The sequence below is a fragment of the Homarus americanus genome, unplaced genomic scaffold (genome assembly GCF_018991925.1).
Source record: "Homarus americanus isolate GMGI-L3 unplaced genomic scaffold, GMGI_Hamer_2.0 scaffold49667, whole genome shotgun sequence".
Classification (NCBI taxonomy): domain Eukaryota; kingdom Metazoa; phylum Arthropoda; class Malacostraca; order Decapoda; family Nephropidae; genus Homarus; species Homarus americanus.
Window position 1 is genome coordinate 569,871 of NW_024738608.1, and position 9,377 is coordinate 579,247.

The following is a 9,377-nucleotide window of genomic DNA, read 5'->3' on the forward strand; positions in this document are numbered from 1 at the left end:
TTTGTTATGCGCCGCTATAACTCTCGGGGATGGTGGAAAACACGGGGAAGAAAGAGGTTAAAAGAGGCAAGAAGAATGAGGAGGAAAGAGGAAGAAGAAATAAGAGGAGGCCAGGAAGAGGGAAACAGAAAAAAAGAGGAGACACGAAGGAGGAAAACGGAGGAATTAAGAGGAAAAGGAGGCAATGAGAAGGAAGACAACGGAGAATAAAAGGAGGCAAGGAGGAGGAAAACGGAGGAAGAAAGGAATAAGGTAAAACTAAGAAGGAGAGATTTGGAGATGCTGATAGAAAATAAATAATAAGAAAAGAAGAATAAAAATAAATAAAGTATGGAATAACGCATAAAATGCTAATAAGAAGATATTTCCCACGATACCAAATTAATTCCCACATCACCACATTATTTCCCACGGAACTAAAATAATAATAATAATAATAATAATAATAATAATAAACAAAAATTATAATAATAAATAAATATTATAAAATAAAATAAAAAATCAACGATACCAAAAAACATTTCTCACGTGGCCAAAATGTTGGCCACAACCTCCTCTACAGCCAAAGTCTCAAAACCAAACAGCAACACCTCCTCTTGACTCATCTCTATCCAACCAACTTCTAATTGCAAAAGCGACTGGAAGCTTCCACTACCTCGATTATTCTGATAAATTGGGTCAACACCTCCTCCAGGTTGTTGGGGTTTCATCAAGACAATTACTTCCCGGATACAAACCTACAAATCAAAGTGGGCGCGCAATCTATCCTTAATCGACCAATCAGCGGGGTGAATTTACGCGCCAAAATAAGCCTAGTGAGGGGATTGGTAGACTACGAGCCACAACACGCGCCAAAAAGAGACAACCGGAGCTGATTGGTGGATTGAGAGCCAGAGCGCTGGTAAATCGTCGCTGATTGGTTGTTTAAGAGCCATGAACGAGTTGCCAGTGGCCAGAGGAAGTAGTTTATATCCTGCCTACTCTGACTTGAAGCTCATATAATTCAACCGGTCTCGCAGTCTGCAGGATGAAATTGGCATGAGGATTTATCCCCCAGAAGGTAAATTACAGTAATTTCAGCACGAAACAGGATATTGATACAGCCAATGTTCTAAAAACTACTTCACCAATTTTTAATGTTTCGGACGCTAAACTTTCCCCTGAAATTAGTGACATGAGAAGGCAGCTATCAACCCTCCTTTAAGAGAGTTATGAAAAAAAGTGCCGAAATTACCCCAAGACTGCATCAAAGCCAAGTGTGGAATCACTTAAGTTGTCCAGGGGAAGATTTAAGAGTTGTTGAGGTTCTGGATATTGACGTTGAAACAACTATAAGGACCAGGTAATGACGTCACCTTTGTAAATAAAAAGAAAACAAGAGATAATACTCAATGACATGAAAATAAATAAACAAATAATATTTCTATTCGATCCATGTCCGAATTGTTCAAAACATACTGTGAAATATAGCTCATAGAGATATTATCAAGATGTGACAAGTTTACTCCTTTATATATATATATATATATATATATATATATATATATATATATATATATATATATATATATATATATATATATATATATATATATATATATATAAATCTTAATCACAGATATTGTTCCTAATATTTGGAATTTACAGACAATAGCAAAATATTCTTTCCCTTACCCTAACACAATTATTCAATCCCTGTCCCCCAAATATAATAATAATAATAATAATAATAATAATAATAATAATAATAATAATAATAATAATAATAATAATAATAATGATAATAATAATAATAAAAAATAAAAAATAAATAATATATATATATATATATATAATAAAACAATCAACACACGGGCACATTTAGGTAGCAATGGTATACTGTATCATACATTAGTGCATTAACTCATACACCGCAGAAATACACCAAAAATTCACTCTTGCGTTCAGTGGTCTGTATATCATAATGTATAGCAGGAAAAAATTAATGTATTCATAAATCCGAGAGAAATAAATTCCTGGGCAATAAAATGATGGTAAATTTATTCATTCATTCGATTCATACTGTAAATAGTGAATCTCGTCCTACGAATCCTGTGTGTGTGCGTGTGTGTGTGTGTGCGTGTGTGTGTGTGTGCGTGTGTGTGTGTGTGCGTCTTTTTCTTCCTATCTGTCTGTATGTCTGCCTTTCTATATGTATATCTGTCTGTGGCTTTCTACCTGTCTGTCTGTCTGTTTATCTGTCTGTGTCTGTCTGTTTGTGTATATGTCTGTATCTGTCTGTCTGTCTACAGTATATCTGCGTTTATCTGTCTGTCTGTATGTCTGTCTTTCTATATGTATGTCTGTCTGTGGCTTTCTACCTGTATGTTTGTCTGTTTATCCGTGTCTGTCAGTCTGTTTTTATGCATGTCTTTGTCTATGTCTGTATGTCTGTCTATATGTATGTCTTTCTGTCTGTGTCTGTATGTATGTCTGTTTCATTCCCATTGGTGTTTACAGCTTGAGGACCAAGTGAGTGTCCAGCAGTAGTTCCTTACAAACATGTTGACGACAAGGCGACTGTCCTGTTATTGCCGGCAAACTACTCATTACCCATTTTAGTGCAGGGAGAGAAACTGGAACGGTGGGGAGGGGGGAGGGAGGGGAGGGAGGAAGGGGAGGGGAGGGAGGGAGGGGAGGGGAGGGTTTGTGGGAGGGGGGGTGAGGGAAGGGTATGGGAGGGGAGGGAGGAGAGGAGGAGGGGAGGGAGATGGAGGGTATGTGGGAGGTGTGTGGGAGGGAGGAGGGAGTATGGGGGAGGGGAGGGGAGAGGGTGTGTGGGAGGGGAGGATGGGAGTGGGTGTATGGGAGGGGAGGATGGGAGAGGGTGTGTGGGAGGGGAGGATGGGAGTGGGTGTGTGAAAGAAGAGAGGAAGAGAGGGTGGGAGGGAAGGGGGGGGTTGTGTGGGATGGAAGGGCGGGAGAGGGAGAAGTGGGGAAATGGAAAGAGAGAAAGGGAAATAGAGAGAGAAAGGGAAAGAGAAAGAGAATTAGGCAAGTATCTCCTTCTACCACATCCCTTTCTCTTTATCACCCTTTCCTTTCTTCTTCCTTGTTACTTATTTTCCTCTCTTCGTCCACTACCTTATCTATAACAGCACCGTCCATCAATCATTACATTCGTCTACCAATGAATTAGTCAATTAATCTATCATTCAATCTACCAATAAATTAATCAGTCTATCAATTTTTCCACCTATTAATTCATCACTACAAATATGTCAATCATTCCGTCAATATATCTAACTTATCAATACCAACAGATTAAACATTCTATCAATCTATCTATCTATTCATCTATCAATATTTTAATCATCTATACTTCACTAACTCTCTATCTTCTTAAGGAAAAAAAAAACACACACACACACACACTTGCCCCCTCCCCCCTCAAAACTTAGTAAAAAAAAATAAAGATGGAAGCTTTCAGAACTCGAAGAAAAATAGTATATACTTTTTTTTATTGAGGATAACTTTCCCTTCTATTGTACTACTTTCCTGGAACTCCAACAAGAACTTGGCAGAACTAAAATATGAACTTCCCATAACTTTCTATGACTATGGGGAAGAATTCCTAAAACAGAGGGGGAGACATTTCTGTATATCTGAGCCAATTAGAGTACAGTCGTCAAGATGGAGGTCACGCGGTTCAAACTCCTCAGAAACGACGATTTTTTTTTTATCCAAATTGAGTTTTATTTGTGTATGGAAAATAGAGAGAAATTAAATGAAAAATGGGATTAGGTTTATGACGTGATTGGTTTAGTTTAGGTTTAGTTTAGGTTTAGTTTAGGTTTAGTTTTTTTTTATAATGGGTATTGGATATATGTGAGGGATGGATGAGTGAATGACTGACTGAATGAGAGAGAAATAAAGAAGAGAGAGGAAAAGACATTGGATGGGAAAGAGAATGAGAGAAATAAAAAAAAAGAGATAGGAAGGGAGAATGGGAGAAAAAGAGATAAAAAGGAAAGAGAGAGAGAGAGAGAGAGAGAGAGAAAGAGAAAGAGAGAGAGAAAGAGAGAAAGAGAGAGAGAGAGAGAGAGAGAGAGAGAGATCAAGAATTATTCCTGAGTATAATTAATATCTCCTTCACCTACATGTAAATCTTCCCATCTTATCATAAATTGCTCTTCATACATACTGGCCCCCTTTTCCCCTTTCCCTTTCTCCCTCTCTCTTGTCTCCCTTCCCCTTGGAGCTCTTCCTCCTCCCTCCCCGTCTCTCCCCCCTCCCCCTACTCCTGCTCCTGCCCCCATTCTTCTTCCCCTCTCTCCCTTCTCCATTCCTCTCTTCCTCCCCCTCCACTCTCTCCTCCTTTCCCCTTCTTCCCTCCCTCCTACCTCCCCTCCTCTCTTCACAATAACAACGTCAAATTATGTGTTTCCATGTTAGGATTATCAGCTTAATTCACAGATAATTAAAGCTATTACAGCAACCATTTTTATATTCGTAAACAAAGGAATGCGTGGAATACTTTTTTTTTGCAGATGTAGTAAATTTATTGGACATAATGATAGGAGGAGATATAGATAAATATGTAGACAGATATAGACAGACAGACAGGTAAATAAGTAGATAGATATGAAAATTAATAGCGATAGACAGACATAAATAAGTAAAGACAGACAGACAGGCAGATAAATAAATAGTGATAAACAGACATAAAAAGACAGAATTATGCAAACAGACAGAGATAAACAGCTATAGAAAATCAAATAAGGACATAAATAGCGAATAGAAAAAGAGACAGACAGACATTGTGCTGGGGTCTAGTTAGCAATTGTACAGTACTGTGATTACATGACGCCACCGCTGTACTACATAACTACACAATACTCTGTCATCATGCTAAGTATTCTACACATCTATTCACTAAGTATATCAAAAGTTACTACAAAACCACGTGTGAGTAGAAACCAGAAACCTACAAAGAGCTGTTAGATAATACTGTTTGTCTGCTGTAGTGGACGGCTGATGTTGTCTCTCCAGCTACTAACAGAGATCTAGAGTACAACTTTTTGGTGAGTGTAGTGTATCTCTTCCCTTAGCTTATTTTACCTGAAGATTAACCACCCTGATGCTAACCTAACCTAACCTAACCTAACCTACCAAAATAACATTACCCATGACTAACCCTAACGCAACCAAAACTAGCCTATCCTATCTAAACCAAAATTACCCAAATTTAATCTAAAATAATGTAACCTAACCTAACCTAACCTAACCTAACCTAACCTAACCTAACCTAACCTCAAGATAGTGTTAGGCGAAATAAACGGAAGACCTAATCTTCACGTGATCCTTGGTTTAGACTCTAAACCAAGGATCACGTGAAGATTAGGTCTTCCGTTTATTTCGCCTATTAAACCAAGGAGAGTGTGATTTTGTATGTGTGTGTGTGTGTGTGTGTGTGTGTGTGTGTGTGTGTGTGAGCACATTCAGGTACGATCGTCCATCAATTCTCGCTTCGACGAGCCTGTCTACCTCTGCCTGTCACCCTGGCAGACTGTCTATTTTGTAGTTGATCGAGGGTCACAGCTCTCTCTCTCTCCCATTGAAGATTTGATTTATATATCTATCTCCGTCATCACCGTAACTTCATTAAAATCATCACACACACACACACAAGTTCTTTCAATAAACCGTTAATTATTATTATTATTATTATTATTATTATTACACACACACACACACACACACACACCTCCATCTGTCACTCCTCTTCCCTCCTCCCTTCCTCCATTTTACAACCCTTTAGAGTTTAGAGGATTAATATCGATTTAATTTTATTTTTTTTAACCAATCTAATTAGCTGGATAATTCGAGAAAGAACTCATTGTCAAACATGCACAGCTAATTAGTTGTTAACACGAATTTGATCGAATAAACAATGTAATTAAATTCAATTAACACAGTCGGTGGTTCTTGGTACCTTCCGTCGGCGCCTGACGGATGGTACGTCCACTGTCACCCAAACTGAAACAGACAACTATCCACTGACCCACCACACAACCTGAACGTATCTGATTGAGTTGTTAAACAACGGGAACACTTTGGTAAATAAAATCAAAATAAATAAATAACAACTGGGACGTTTCCCGGTTGTTCCGCCTCAACAAGTCTGCCCTGTAAAGAAATAACATTTTCTTGACATACTTTGCCCTCACTGTTATCTAGCAGTCAACCTCCAAAAGTAGACGTTCATTAACATACTGTAGAGTAGAATAGGGTACTTCGTATAACATTTAAGCTATAGAATTCTAGACATTAACTTCAGCTGTTCACCATCCTGGTCTTGTATGCACTTTCTTCCTTAGAAAGTACACCTGGTAGGTGCTATTCATTGCACACTGCACAAACCGAAGACCATAACTCCACCGGCACATTCATTATCGCACCATCATCCAGTCCTCAGTTACGGCCGCCTGGTGCACCTCTCATTACACCGAGGTTGATGGTATTAAAGGGTCGCTATAGTTTGGGTCACCGTTCATTCGCTAGTTTGGGACGAGTTTTGTTCACTGCTCCGAGTCCCCGCGTCTGCGACTCGTGTGTGGGAGCCAGACCACCACAGTAAAATGTGTAAATCATATTAAAACAAGTGATCCAATCTTTTAGTAAACATAGGACGTGAAACAGTTCCATACATTCTCGCCGCCCGGAAATATTTAGCTGGTTTTGATGATAAGATGTCACTTGGGTCTCATCTGCTTCGATTATATATCACAATATTTGTTTGTTGTATCTCGTGCATAAGAAGCTTAATTGAAAATTAATCGCCTTTGTATTTGTTACATCATATTTTTTATTTAATATACTGTAGATTCAAGTATAAGCGTATTACTGATATACATGTAAAATATACTGTAATTCCTGTGTTGCCATAATGATACGGGCCATAATTTTCATATGTATTAAAAATTACATTCTTCCTTGAGACCTTAAATACGGCATATGCCATCGTCACCCGGAGAGAGAGAGTAGAATGATGTGTTTGTTCATATTATTTACTTTTGTTTACTATTACATTCCGAATGGAATGATAGATAAAATGTATAAAACATCCTCAGGTAAGGGACATTATAACCAAGAATACTCACAGGTGTGTGTAGTTCAGGATCCCAACACTGCCGGTGCTGAATTATTTCATTTAGTTTCGATACTGATTCATTCTCAAGGAGACACGGACTTTTTTATATGACTGTGCATAAATATCACTGGAACAGACTTACTGATGCTTGAAATATATTGGGTAACATCAACCAATATATCTCACTTTACTCTACTTAATGGTACTCCCAAATGCGTTAGCAAAAGTAACCACAAGTAATCCACAATTACCTATTGCTTACTGTTAACCAAAACAGAACAGTTAGGCGCAGTTATAACAGTTAAAATTACACAGCATACGAGAAACAGTTAACCAGAAAGTAACGAGTCTGTGTCAACGTGAAAGATAATCATCAGTTGCGACCAGATTAAAATATAAATAAAATAAAAATAAAAATAAAGCTCCACATCATGACAGCTGATCAACATACCATGGCGTTAGTGCGTTCTACATCATAAATAATAGCCAACCTAAACGTACCATTATTGTGATCAGAAACATTCCCATCATGGTGCCTGATCATATACCATGGTGCCATTACGCTAACTAGATAAAAGTTAATGACCACTCTAAGCTGCCATCAATCCTTCCTCAATGGGAACTGATCAGCGAAGTATAAGTTAAGTCTTAACCTCTCGCTATAATGACCCATTGAAACATGTCATTAACCCAACTAAGAATTCAGTATAGAGAGAGAGAGGTTAGGTGTGATTAATGCTTACCTGTGATGGAAAAATATTATCACATATGAAAAAAGTCATAATTTGGCTTCAAATATATACCATTTTTATCAATGTTTCGTAAAGGCAAAAAAACATTTAATCATGAATATATCTTGCAAGGTCACCAGCAATTAACAACACACACGATGCATGAAATTGTATGCAACATCATTATAACCAACGCCCATCTAATATAACCAACTCCCGTATAATATAACCAACACCCATATAATATAACCAACTCCCATATACTATAGCTAATTCCCATCTAATATAACCAACACCCGTATAATATAACCAACACCCATATAATATAACCAACACCCATATAATATAACCAACTCCCATATACTATAGCTAATTCCCATATAATATAACCAATTCCTATATTATAACTATATAATATAACCATACCACACCATATAAATATAATAATATTATATACCATACACCCATATATATATAACCACAATTCACATAATATAACCAACACCCATATATAATATAAACCAACTATATAATATAACCCCATATAATATAACCAACACCCATATAATATAACCAATTCCTATATAATATAACCAACACCATATAATATAACCAACACCCATATAATATAAATCCAATTCTATAATATAACCAACACCCATATAATATAACCAACTCCCATATAATATAACCAACACCCATATAATATAACCAATTCCTATATAATATAACCAACACCCATGTATTATAACCAACCCCATATATATTGCAACTAAATAATTCCATATAATATAACCAATCATATATTATAACCAATTTTATATATAACAACACCCATATAATATAACTAAACACTATATAATATAAATATATATATATAATATAAATTCCACCCATATAATATAAACCTATATAATACATATAATATACCCACCCTATATAATATAACCGACTTAGTATTCATTTTACTTTTTATTTGTTTATTTTTACAAGGATTAGCCCACCCGGGCACAGGTCACTGACCCACATCGGGGCCTGGAGGGCGAAGATGTAACAATAATAATAATAATAATAATAATAATAATAATAATAATAATAATAATAATAATAATAATAATAATAATAATAATAATAATAACAATAATAATAATAATAATAACAACAACAACAACAATAATAATAATAATAATAATAATAATAATAATAATAATAATAATAATAATAATAATAATAATAATAATAATAATAATAAACTATAAGAAATATAAAAATTAAAAAAAAGAAGATCAAGAGTGAGAAACAATATATGTATGTTGTGTTGTCAAAAGTAAGAGAAACAATTGAGACTCTGCAATTGTGTGTAAATGAGGCAGAAAGTCAGATCAGCAACCTGGGACTTGGTCACAATTTTCGAGATACCATCTGGCAGCAGGGTCTACCATTAGACAACACATTATGCTTCCAATATCTTCCCAGGCGGTAGTACCTCCCTGTTTGATAGCTGTCTACTACCT